This window comes from Bos grunniens, chromosome 13, assembly GCF_055505025.1.
Source record: "Bos grunniens cultivar Pamir isolate PY7600 chromosome 13, Bosgru_T2T1.0, whole genome shotgun sequence".
In the NCBI taxonomy this organism is placed as follows: domain Eukaryota; kingdom Metazoa; phylum Chordata; class Mammalia; order Artiodactyla; family Bovidae; genus Bos; species Bos grunniens.
The window spans coordinates 3,165,187-3,178,779 of record NC_141177.1 but is presented as its reverse complement, the minus strand read 5'-3'; the positions used below and the strand labels follow the sequence as shown (position 1 = coordinate 3,178,779).

Sequence of the window (13,593 nt, the reverse complement as noted above, 5' to 3'; positions counted from 1 at the left end):
TGTCAGATTGCCTTTCGAAATGCTGGTATCTCTATTCAGGCGTGCCGTGGTAAGTGAAGAGGTGCATCAGCAATTTCCTTTCTCCTGGAAACATTCACCTCGCCAAAAAAGCCATTTCTGTTTTTTTTGTTTGTTTTTTGGCTCTTTGAATCTTTGCCATGGATTAAAAAGATGAACCAGTCTCCTCCGCGCACTTTCTTTTTGTCAGGTATGGGGACAGACAGGGATGTGTTTGCTGAAGACTGGCACAATCACGTGTACTTTCTGGGAGTGAAATCGGAGGAAAGTCACGAACATGCCAATTCCCTCTCATCACTCCTCTCCCCCGTCTCCTCCTCTTCTTGCGGATGAAGTCTGAGCTCTGCGTTGTCACGGACAGGTTCTCTTTGGCTGTCTCTCTGCTTCACCAGTCTCTCTGCTTCACCAGTCTCTCGTCTCTCTTCTCCCCAAACTTTCTTTTGACCTCTGAGAACCTTGGTTCCCTTTGGGGCTTTGGTAAATGCCATTCTCCACCCTCTTACCTGGCTGGTTCGTACCAGCTTTTCAGGTTTCAACTCTGACACCCCTCCTTCAGGGGACTTAACGTGATTCCCTGGGCCTGAGGTTGAGACTGCTCCCGGTCTTCCGAGAGCTTTCTGCAAGGACACACTTCCCCTGCATTTAGTCGCCCGCTGACGTGTCCTTCTTGACCTGTTGCTGCCTTTTCCCTTGCTTCCTTCTTTCCCCTTTGCCCCCTCATCGCCTTCCCCGTCTCCTCCTTCCCTTGAGTGCCCTCTTTTTGTACAGTATCCCGATAGCACGGGTAAAGAGCGCAGTCCTCTCGCACCCCACACTGGCTGTCTTTCTCTTGCTTCTCTAGACCCCATACCAGCTGCCTTGCTTGGTGCCTGGGAAGCTGGCCAGGGGACCTGCATCCATGGGCTCCAGGCCTTCCGGTCTCCTTCTGCGCTTGCCCTTCAAGGGCACCAAGTACGATCAGAGGGTGGGAGAGAAGGAACGTGAGGAAGCAGTCCCCCACCTCCCCTCCTGCCGCGTCCCTCTAACAAAGGCTGCGGGCCCCCTCAGTGTCCCTCCTTACTCAGTCACCTTGCTGGCTTCTGGTTCTGCCTCTCATTCTTTTGCCTTCAGGCCTTCCTGGGATTGTTAACAGTTCCCCCATCACTGTTCCAGGGGTACAGTTCTGAACTTGGTTACTTCCCTTAAATGCTGCCTCACTGTGTAAACCCCTTATTAAATGCCCCTTTAGTGGCATGGTTGAAATGTGCATTTCTTTCCTGTTGAGACCCTGACTTCTTTGGACTATCACCTCCAATCCTGGTTCCTGCCTCTTTCCCCAGAGGTCATCCCAGTTATAACCATGTCTTCCACCTGCTACAATCCTAGATTCTAACGCAGTACATCACACCCAGAGAAGGGGTTCAAATAAAGTTTGGCTAAATGCTATTGCTGAGTCTTGAGCTCCCAGGAGAAGATGGGTCAAAAGTTGCTAATTCCAGGTAAACACTTTTCCCCTCTGCATATCATGAAGATGAGACAGGATCACAGTAATTAGAGTGGAAAATTCCTTCACCGCTGTGGCAGCAGATAGCCATTATGTGTTCCCATGGAAGACTCAGGAATGGGTATAAAAATAATCTGCTGTACACCATCAAAAATTGAAAGCACATTCTTTCCTTTGAAACAAGATCTGCTTTTGGAAGCTTTCACTCCAACACCCATCCATCTAAAGCTTTTCTCTGAGGACACGGGTAAGATGCAGTTTGTTTCATAATAAGCCTCAAGAGTTTACTTTAAAGACATGATTACCCAGAAGGCGATGAGAGCTGTCTACAGTTTCTTCCATTTCAAGAATATTTCTATCCTGAGGAAACGCAGGATGAGCTCCAAAGTTTCATTGGAAATTCTGGCTTGTGAATTACACAGAAAATAGAACTGTTGCTTATCCATGATTCATCCTGGCCTGGACTTTGTACCCCCAATTAGAGTGCTCAAATGTGGGGCACAAAGCCCCATCAGAAGCCCACTTACCTGTCAGACCCGCAGGCACGCTGTGAGCCGGCTGCCTTGGTTTCCCCCTGGTTTCGTCGCTGGGCTTGGTGACTGTTTTAAAGCCACGCTGGGCCTCTGTGTATCGAGCCGTCACCAAGGCCGCCGTCAGTAGTGTCCTCCTTGCGTACCTGCCATGTCTGTGCTCAGTCCACCCTCCTCTCAACACCACGAGTAAGGGATGCTCTCGGCGTGGCTTTACAGACGAGGACGCTGCGGAGAGAGCGACCTCTCCCGCTGAGTGGTGGAGGCGGCACGTCCCTCGCAGCCTGGGTCCTCGGTCACCTGCTGCCTCCCATCCGAGTGCAGGAAGTCAGGTTGAGCTCTGGGCTCTTCCTCCTGCTTTCATCCGCTTCCACTTCTGTGTTTATCTCACCGTGTTTAATGATTTGCCCTCAAAGGTTGCGTGATTGGACAGAAGCCATATTTGGTCCCCATGCTACCTCCCCTCCAAGGCCCTTAAAAGGTGTGAAGTTTTTACTGAGTCACACTTCTGGATTACTCCTTAGTATCCCTGACTACATGCAACCCCCTCTGGTTTACCTTTCTGTGTAGGATTCCACTGAAAGGAGCAACTCGTTGCCAAGTAATCTATTGCTCCTTAAATTCATGATAAGTTATTTCTTTCAAAAGGAAAAAAAAAAAAAGACACTCAGTTTGGTTTGGGGATGCCTTCACCCATCATTAAATAACACCGATGACCCTAGTGGAAATGATTTGCCCCTTGAACTCCTTTTAGGCTCTGCTGCTTGGGTTGGGGAGAAAGCCTTGCTTTCTAGTAAGTACTTGCAGTGCCGGTACTCCAAGTAGTGCCGACAGTGATACAAGCCGTGCAGCAGCACACATAGGCAGTAGGGACCAGCGTGACGTTAGCAGCACTGCATCGCTTGTTAACCTTCTTTTCAACAAAACAAGAGCCCACGTCAGGCTCAGACCCTTCAGTAGCTGTCTATGTAAAAATTAATAGCATTTTGGTGTTTGCGTGGTGATATATTCAAGGTTGTCTATTTAATACCAGGGACACTTGGTGCTTTACACTTATGGTTTTCATAAAACGTTCTCATTTAAATAAATCTAGCTAAGTAAAAAGGAGAGCTGATTGAAAGAAAAGGGTTTCACATCTTTATAAGAATCGTTACCTGGATGTGGCAAAAATTGTGTGTGAGCCATACAAATGGATGGAGTTGGAGAACCATTAAGAACAAAGACGGGACTGGTTTTGAATCCTGAATTTATGTTTTGCTAGTAAGCTGGCCTCCAGCAAGTTGTTTCTCTTTTCCAAGTCTTGATTCTCCCAAAATAGAAGTGGGAATGTTACATACATCATAGTTTTATTATGAAGTTGTAATGAGATAGTATGTGAGGAACACTTGGCTTATTATCTGGCACGAAGGAAGCATTCAAAACATGGTTGCCATTTGTTGTTCTGATTATATTTTATTTCTCCACGAGATGATGCCGTTATTAGATGAGCTGGAGGCAAACCCTGGCATTATAGGGAACTGAAAAATAAACCTTGTTATATTCCTAAAATGGTCTGGCTTCTTTGTATCAGCTGGAGTGGCCTGAACAGACAACAGCTCCTGTGGGTTAATTATTGTCAGATGGATCGGCCGCGGACCAACTCTTCTAAAACTATTGTTTTTGGCAGATGTTCCTCGACCTTTTCCTGGTATATAAATAATGATCCCATACAACAAGTCACTTCCTTTAGTTTCTCTGGTGTATGTTCCACAAACAGTTTGTTTTGGCGGATTCTCCAGGAAGTTGCATTAACATAGCTATAGGTGGTTTATTAAGATTTCATTTTGGTTGAGGAGGGTGCCTGGTTACATTTGCCTTAAACATTTTCAGTCTGTAAAGATTTGAGAAATGCTAGATTCTCTTGGGTCTTGACTGTCTATTCTGTATCTTGGGACAGATTCAAAACAAACTTCTGGGTAAAGTCTTAGAATTCTGGCTTTAGAACTGGGCTGTTCTAGCTTCTTTTTATTTCTATCTTCTCAGCTCCTCCAGTGCTCCAAGAATAAATTCTGATCATCAGGGTTGTAATGGAACCAACTGGGCGAGAGAGAATTTCAAAATGCTATCAATAAGGAAAGTATCGGAGGGTGAGGAGACTTGGAGAAAGGGAAGAAGGCCATGCTTAGGGGAGGGACCCTTGTTTCTGGGGGCCCACTCATCACTTTATGGGGAAAGCAGGCAAAAAGGGAGAGTCAGAGAGTTGCTTGCTGGTTGGGTACATCTTCTGGGCGAGCAAGGATTCCCTCCCAGCAGTGTCCAGCCAGTGGACTGTATCCATTAGTATGGTGGTCTGCCTGCCTTTGCAGTTCATTTTCCTCTAAGCCTGGAGCCAGTGTGGCAATCCACAGTGTCTGTCCCCCAGACACCTTTCTTCTTCTTCTTGCATTACTAAGGCAACTTCCTTGTCTTCTGGCTCCAGATTGTTCGCCACCGTATCCACATTTCTGTCAGGGGAGAGAAGTAAATGGAGAACAGCGCGCAAAGCCATTTCTCTCCAGGTCACAAACTAGAATTTGCACACATCACTTCTCAGAGCCCTTAACAAATATTTACCTAGCATCTTGGACCCAGTTACTATGAGTAAAGCATGCTGAATTTGTATCTCCAGCGTAGAAGGCCAGCTGCATTTTTCAGAGAATATATTCTCAATTCCTTGCCTACAAAATATTTATCATGTTTTAAGAATAACAACATGCATTCATAATTTGCAAGAAGAAATATGTTGAGAGGTGAAGGGTCAGCAACAGACCTCTAGGCAAGATCCTACCCTCATGGAGCTTACAGGCTACTGATGAACATACATAAGCAAGAAAATAAGCAGATTTTAAAATGGTGGCAAATTGTGGCGAGTGTTTTGAAAGAAAAAAAATCTGCATGTGTGAACAGAAAATAGCAGAAAGTATATCCTTTTGACAGATGACAGTCAACACTTTTGAGAAGCTGTCATTATAAAGTGGATCCCTCACAGGCAGTAAGCCAAGTAAAATGCAGAGGAGGGAACAGGAAATAAGGAATAAATAAACCACACCATTGGAGTGTTATAGAGCAGTGAAAAATAGCAGAGCCATAGTTACCTGCAACAATGCGGATAAATCGTAGATGCATACAGCAGAGGGATAAAAACAAAGCATCTGAGACTATGTACACTGGAATATCTGTACACTGGAATATCATTTTTATAAAACTCAAAACACCAGCAAAACTAAGTAACATGTCATTTAGATATGCATACGCATGTGATAAAACTAAAAACAAAAAAAGCAGAAGAATGATAAACACGAAATGCTCAAGAATGTACACCTGAGGGGGAGAGAGAAAGAGAAAACGTGACTGTATCCCAGGTCATGTTGTAGCTTCCAAGTTAGGTGTCATAGTCATGGATGCTCCGTTATGCTTTCTAAATTATATATGTAGTAAATGTGTTTTAATATATCAGATGCTGCCTAATGCAAGACATTTTGAGAAACAGGTTGGGGCAGGTGGTTCAGTCGCTGCAGAATCCCTGCAGAAGGGTGAGCCGGGCGGGGAGGGTGCGCGGTGACCCACAGGACACGCTCCCTGTGGGCAGGGGCGCTGCCACAGCGGCCCGCTCGTGGTCCCCACGCGGGCTTTCCGCCTTCACACGTCCGGAGCGGCCGGTTGTTCTTGAAAAGCATGACACCTTCATCTTCATGAGCCATATTCTGATCTTTAAATGCGGGCAGTGGTTCCAAACTTTAAAACCTCTGCGAGACACACCGTACCTTTTAGGGAGCATATTGATCCTCCGAAATAGGTACGTGGAGGTGAGCACAGATTTAGTTCTCGATTTGCAAAGAAAAGGCCTCCATTTATTTCTACCATGCTCCCCCGCCGTGCAAGCACGCAGGCAGGAAACCCGAGCCCTCTGCATCCCCAGGGTGTGCTGTTTCCAGTCTGGCGCTCTGCTAGAGCTCTCTGCATCTCTCACCTGTGAGCTCTGAGTTCCGAGCGTGTAAAGATGGTGAGAGAGCCGCGGTGATGGGTGGGCTGCACTTTGATCTGCTCTTTCACTCTGCGTGACACCCTGCTGCTGCCTTCCAGACCCCTGTCCCCCAGACCCCAACTCTCCCTAAGGACACTTGGAGGAACGGGCTTCCCTGAGCTAAGACCACTGATGCTGGGAGACCCAGGCCATGTTGCACACCGCTGGGACTGAATGCTTTCCATAGAGAAATATATATATGTATTTCTTTAGGAAAGAAAAGTTTCAACTGTAAGGCATTATTTCTACTAACACCCGCCCACGACATCATTGGCTATTTGTTTGCTTGTTAACACAGTGGTTATCAACTGGGTTGGTGGTGGGGGTGGGGGGGGTGATTTTGTCCTCCCCAGGGGACGTTTAGCAGTGTCTGGAGATAGGTTTGGTTGTTGCAAGTGGAGACTGGATGTTTCTGTCTTGTGGGTAGAGGCCAGGGATACTACTAAACATCCTACGATGAACAGGGCAGCCCCTTCAACCCAAAAGCCCCAAACAAAGAACTATCCAGCCCCAAATGTCAGTAGTCAATAAGACTGAGGCCCAGACACCCTACCCCTCACTTACACCCCCGCCACAGAACAAAGGTAAGTGAAGCCACAGTCTGGTCCATTCATCCCCTGTGACTTAGGAAAGATGTGTGCTTTGCGGAAGGCGGGGAGGTGGGTATGGTAGGGGGTGTAACCAACATGAATTTACAAGGCGTGCCCTTTAGCAAGAGCTGGGATTTGTGGCCACGATTGTGGTTTTTATTAAAGTGTAATGCTCACAAGCAGTAGAGGAGATTTGTTATTCTAAAGACAGTTGCACACCAAAGCATGCTATTGTATAATCTGGCATTTTCCTCACCAGGGAGCTATGGTGCATTACTCACAAGTGACAGAAACCAACGAGCTTCGTCTCCCAAGGGGCTAGTGCATCCGTTTAAAGGAAGCAAGCGCCATGCAGATCCGCCCCCGCCCCGTCCCCAGCAGATCAGGCATGGCAAGTCCACGCCCACTCCCACCCCAGAAAGCGGTGAGTCAAGCGTCACTGTCTTCTGGTGGCAGCAGCGCAGGCCGAGCGCAGCGCCTTGGGTTTTATTCTAGGCTCTGGCTTGGAATGCCTTTAGGGATATCCTGGAACCACACCTCGTGGGGCTACGAGCTTGGGCTTGGGGGTTAGTCAGGCATTACTTTAAAAGCAGGTTCAGCACTGAATGGTATGGCTCCTTGGGTCTTCACTTTTCTTCATATTGAAAGCATAGTCCTGCTTGTCTTATGGGCTTACTCTGAGGGTGAAAGAGACAAGGGTTCGCAGACACTCAGCACTTGCCTGGCGCAGCAAGGATCCAGTAAGCGTCTCCAGCCCACGTCCTGGCCTGGTGCGCAAATGCGCGATGACGTCAGTGCGCCTGCCTCTGGGTCTCACAGAACAGGGTGGGCTGAAATGAGACTGTGGGTGGGAAAGCACGTGGAAAATTTTTAAATGCTGGATCAGTGTAATGTAATGAAATCGATGTAAATATCAATATAAATATAGTGTTTATTGTGCTGATCCTAAGAAAAAAGAACAGTTATTACCCACCATAATTATAACTGATTAGATGTGGAAGGAAATTAGAATGGCTTTAGTTAAAACCTTCAATTTTAGAAAAATAAAAATTATTATTAGAGGAATAAATTTCATTAACCCCAGAGTGCTGTCTTCATTTTCCATGAGGTTAATGCTGGTTAATGTTTGGCAATGCAGTTAGACTATGCCAGCATCAGATAAACTGTCCCCAACATACAGTCATAAGTCTCAGTTTCTTCGTCTCTATAATGGGTATGATTATAAAACCTAATTCCCAGGGCAGTATTGCAGAATCAGATCATGCAGGTAAATGGCTGGTGCATGAAAATTCCTTCAGAAATGATAATCATCACTGTCCTTATTAATGCTGATAATTGAGATGATATAGGTACAAGCGTCTCTCCCAGAGTCTGACTTAAGTGGGACCCAGTATACATTCACTTGCATGTTGTTCAGAAGAGTATCTTAGTGTCTGGAGAATCGCTGATGAAGGGGACCCTAGGTCTTCCTGAAGGATTCACCATTATATAGTCTGGTTCCTGCGCATCACCGGAAGGTCCGGAACTAGCGAGTGGCATCTTCTCGTAGCTTCAGAAACAAGGAAAAGTGTCCGGCTGATCTCGAATTCTGATACCAGTACAATTCCACAAGCCAAAAACCGTGATTTTCATTTTGGATTTTGAGGACTTATGAGTATTTAGGGTGAGCAGTAGAGCTCTTTGCACATGTTCAGATGGCCCTGAAACAGTGGTTTTCACACCTGGGCTTGCATAAGAACCGTCTGGTGGACTTGCGGAAACAAAGGTTGTTGCTACCCCGCCCGCTCCGTGGATCTGAGCTGGAGCCCTGTGTTGCCCATTTCTAACAAGATCCCAGGTGATGCTGCTGCTGTGGTCCAGGGAGCACGTTTCAGAATCATTGTCCCAGCAGCACTTCTCACAGCTGCTGACAGTCCGGGCTGGATCGCTCTCCATTGTCCTATAGGATGTTTAGCAGCATCTGGGCCTCCGCTCACTGCACGCCAGGAGCAGCTGTGGCAACAAAAAATATCTCCAGACATTGACCCATGTCCTCTGGGGGCTGAAGTCATTGCTACTTGAGAACTGCTGCTCTGGAGTACATAATCTAGAATTCAGTTCCACTCAGTCCTTGTAATAGTGATGTGACTGCAGCTGTTTAGCTGTGCCTCTCCAAGCCTTAGCCTCTTCATCTGTTTAATGGGTATAAGAATGCCAGCCTCATAATGCCCTAAGTAAGGATTAAGAGATAATACAGATGCTTGGGTCACAGTGAGCAGTGATGCTGGGAAAGATTGAAGGCAAAAGGAGAAGGGGGCGGCAGAGGATGAAATGGTTGGATAGCATCACTGACTCAATAGACACAAATTTGAGTAAATCTGGGAGATAGTGAAAGACAGAGGAGCCTGGTGGACTACAGTCCACAGGGTTGCAAAGAGTCAGACGTGACTTAGTGACTGAATAACAACTAAGTAAAATGATTTTTGCCCATCAAAAAATTCTCACATTGTAGGGATCAGCTTGGTTGGTGGTCGAAGTGAAGAGTTTTAAGACTCTCATCTAAAGTCAAGTGACTTTCAGAAAACTCTTTTCAAAATGTCCATCCAGGCAAAGAACTCCAAATCAGCAAGATTCCCCTCCAGAGTTCTGAGCTGACATCCAGTTGTTATCTAGATAAATAGCCCCCAATCCTTAGCTTGGAAAGGACCGGCTACAAAAGCTGATTCTAGCTTTATGAGCCCACTTCCTGTTTGTTTAGTGAAGCTTGCTATAAGAAGGACCTCTTTCCATTTTTTATCACTCACAGTTTATTTTCCAGCTTGCTCCAGAAGTGAATGTGAGAATCTGGAATACTGCTGCATTATGAGTTTCTAAACAACTGCTGTTAAAGAGTGATATATGCTGGCACACACAAGGGATCACAGATTTTTCTTTGGCTGTCAGCTCTTGAAATTACCCAGCAATCCCAAAATGAATTTCCACTAATCTGACAGTTTTGCCTCTCTTGACATGATGTACTGTATATTCAGTGGTCAGCAGGGACTACTTAATTGCAGTTAAGCCTGTGCTGTTCATTGTGGCATTGAAAATAGAGCAGCGTGTAATGTGGTTAAACTTTCTGCCTCTCCGGGCCCAGATGGGTGGGTGGAACTCATTTTTTTTTTTTTGGAAACTTTTAACCTGGTAGCACTTATACTGAATTAAGTTTTACTGGCTATCAGCTTTAATTCATTCACTTTTAAGATTTTAAAGATTAGAATCAAAACTAAAATCAAATTCCTCCTAGAAGATAGAGGAATATCAGATAAAACCACTATTGAGTTAAAGGCACCTCAGAAACTTCACAGGGGCTTCCCAGGCGGTGCTAGTGGTAGAGAATCCACCTGCCAATGCAGGAAACAGGGGTTCAATTTCTGGGTCAGGAGGATCCCCTGGAGTAGGAAGTGGCAACCACTCTAGTATTCTTGCCTGGAAAATGTCATGGACAGAGGAGCCTGGCATGCTGCAGTCCATGGGGCCACAAGCAGTCGGACACAAATGAGTCACCACAAAAATTTAATAAAGGAAAAATGCACTGATATAATACATAACACTTTTTGTGTTCTTACCATACACTTGAGAGTTTTCAGGTAGTATCTCCTTTTGTTTTTAAAGCATTCCAAATAAACAGGAACAAATTTTTGCCTCCATTTTACAGATAGGAAAACTGAGGCTTAGAGAATTAAGTAACTTCACAAGATCTGTGGGTGTATGGGCAGAACCAAGATTTGAGCCCAGGTTTGCCTGATAATAATCTATATTCTTTAGCCCTATACTAAATACCCTAAGTATATTAGACATTGCTGAGTTTAAGCTGCTTGTTTTACAGATGGGAAAATTAGTTTCAGATACTTAGAAGTGACTTTCTCAGAGTCAAGTTACCCCAGACACAGAAATTAGCCTGGGGTTCTGCAGGAGCCTTATTTTCAATAATAAGGCAGTGCTTTGCAGTTTTGACGTGCTGTACCATCCACTGTGTCACATTTGGGCTTCTCACGTAGCTCAGTCAGTAAGGAATCTGCCTGCAGTGCAGGAGGCCTGGGTTCGATTCCTGGGTTGGGCAACTCCCCTGAAGAAGAAAGTGGTAACCCACTCCAGTGTTCTTTCCTGGAGAATCCCATGGACAGAGGAGCCTGGCAGGCTACAGTCCGTGGCGTTGCAAGAGTCGGACACAACTTAGCGACTGAACACCATCGCATCTCACATTTACTTTTGGTTTTCAAACAGTTTTGTGTGTGAACTGACAACCCAAGAAGAGGGGAATTCTGGGCAGTGCCTCCCTTGTTTCCCAGTTGGATCTCACGATGCGCACCCTGAGCGCAACCGCAGAACGCTCCTATGTGGTGTCTGCGAGCACATGACGAGTAGACTAGAGTGGATCAGCACTGTTTCAGCAAATACTGTGAAGCTTCCATATGGGCCAGATAGTATTTCAGGTGCTGGAAATATATTAGGGAACTATAGCAGTCAAAAATTCCCTGCTCTAAGAGAGATTACATTCTAGAGGGCAGAGGCAGATGATTAACTAGATAAACAAGCAAAAATATACGGTATGTCAGATGTTAGGTGGGAAGCCATGAAACAGAGTGTGGACGAGGAAGAGGGAGCCCCGGGGGAAGGAATTAAGCTTGCAAGTAGGCAAGGTGATATTTGAACAGAAACCCAAAAGGCGTGAGGAACACGCTTTTTGAACGTCTGAGGAAGGGCATTTGGGCAGAGGGAGCAGTGGCTGTAAAGCCTTAGAGCAGTGGGTTGCAGTGTGCTGTGTTTAAGGAACAGGAAGGGTTCAGAAACTACGATCATGGCATCTGGGCCCATCCCTTTGTGGCAAATAGATGGGGAAACCATGGAAACAGTGACAGATTTTGTTTTCTTGGGCTCCAAAATCACTGCAAATGGTGACTGCAGCCATGAAATTAAAAGCCGCTCCTTGGAAAAAAAGCTATGACCAACCTAGACAGCGTATTAAGAAGCAGAGACATTACTTTACTGACAAAGGTCCATCTAGTCAAAGATATGCTTTTTCCAGTTGTCATGTATGGATGTGAGAGTTGGACTCTAAAGAAAGCTGAGCGCCGAAGAATTGATGCTTTTGAACTGTGGTGTTGGAGAAGACTATTGATAGTTTCTTGGACAGCAAGATCAAACCAGTCAATCCTAAAGGAATTCAGTCTTGAATATTCATTGGGAGGACTGTTGCTGAAGCTGAAGCTCTGATACCACCTGATACAAAGAACTGACTTCCTAGAAAAGACCCTGATGCAGGGGGAGAAGGGGACCACAGAAGATGAGATGGTTAGATGGCGTCACTGTCTCGATGGACATGAGTTTGAGTAAACTCAGAGAGTTGGTAATGGACAGGGAGGCCTGGCCTGCTGCAGTCCATGAGGTCTCAAAGAGGCGGACATGACTGAGCGACTGAACTGAAATGAAGGAGGCCAGATGGTTGAGAAGTCTGAATGTATTTTGTTCACAGTAAATTTTTAAGAAAACTGAGGTATAGTTGATATACAATTAATTATATATTTTAACATACACAGTTTATTAAGTTTTGACTTACATATGACATATGTTGAGAGGCAGTTTCCATCCCTGGGTCAGGAAGATCCCCTGGAGTAAGAAGTGGCAACCACTCCAGTATTCTTGCCTGGAAAATTCCGTGGACAGAGGAGCCTGATGGGCTACAGTCCATGGGGTGACAAAGAGTTGGGCATGAATGAGTACACACACACACACACACACACACACACACACACACTTATTAAGCTATCATTAAAATCAAGATAATTTCGTCATCCCCAGAAATTTCCTTGTGCTCTTTTGTATTTCCTGTTTTTCCCATTATCCCCTGACGCCTATCCCCATGAAGCCACTGGTCTGCTTCTTGTCATCATAACTTGGCTTGCATTTTATAGAATTGTACATACATGGAATCGTGCAGTGTATACTCTTTTATTCTTCTTCTTCTTTCGCTCATCATAGTAGCTGTGAGACTCTTTCATGTTACACTGCATGTCAATAGCTTATTTCTTTTCATTGCCAAGTAGTCTTTGAATATGTGAATATTTCATAATTTGCTTGTCCAATCATTTTTGGGGGGCCATATTTCCAGTCTTTTTGGGGCTTCCCCAATAACTCAGTTGGTAAAGAATCTGCCTGCAATGCAGGAGACCCTGGTTTGATTCCTGGAAGATCCCCTGGAGAAGGGAATAGGCTACCCACTCCAGTATTCTTGGGCTTCCCTTGTGGCTCAGCTGGTAGAGAATCTGCCTGCAGTGCAGGAGACCTGGGTTCAGTCCCTGGGTTGGGAAGATCCCCTGGAGAAGGGAATAGGCTAGCCACTACAGTGTTCTGGCCTGGAGGATTCCACGGCCTGTATAGTCCCTGGGGTCGCAGAAAGTCGGACGTGATTGAGTTACTTTCGCTCTCACATTTTCAGTCTGGGGGGGACGACAGACTGTGAATGTTCAGGCATAAGGCTGCGCGTGGACATGTTTTCATCTCTTTTAGTAGACGCCTAGGATGAGAGTGGCTGGAGTATATGGTGGATGTCTGTTTAACTTTTTGGTAATTTACCAAACAGTTTCCCCAAGGTGCCTATAGCATTTTACACTTCCACTGACCGGATGTGAGTTCTAACTGGTCCACGTTAGAAAGTTGGTATCAACACTTGGCACGGTCAGTATTATAATTTCAGATGTTTAAATTGTTATGTAGCAGTGCCGCAGTGATTTTTTAAAATCTGTATTTCTCTAATAACTAGCGATGTTGTACAATTTTTCAGGTGCTTATTTGGCATCTTTCTATATGTCTTCTTGGGTGAAGTATTGTTCAAATCTTTTGCCTCTTTTTTTCTGTACTGGCCTGTTTCTTTTCTCATTATTGAGTATTCATGTAATCTGGATATGTCTT

General features: G+C 45.4%; 1 long non-coding RNA gene across 6 annotated transcripts in view; it reads left to right on the top strand.

Annotated features, from left to right (window-relative positions):
* The window catches only part of LOC147359972 (uncharacterized), a 515,690-nt gene that overhangs the window by 299,201 nt on the left and 202,896 nt on the right, over window positions 1-13,593 (top strand). For 4 of the 6 annotated variants that reach the window (XR_015138843.1, XR_015138844.1, XR_015138846.1 and 1 more), the window contains exon 3: window positions 6,923-7,087. The exons of the other annotated variants lie outside the window; for them this stretch is intronic. This is a non-coding gene — a long non-coding RNA (uncharacterized LOC147359972). The remainder of the gene's footprint in view (window positions 1-6,922; window positions 7,088-13,593) is intronic. 6 annotated transcript variants of the gene reach the window in all.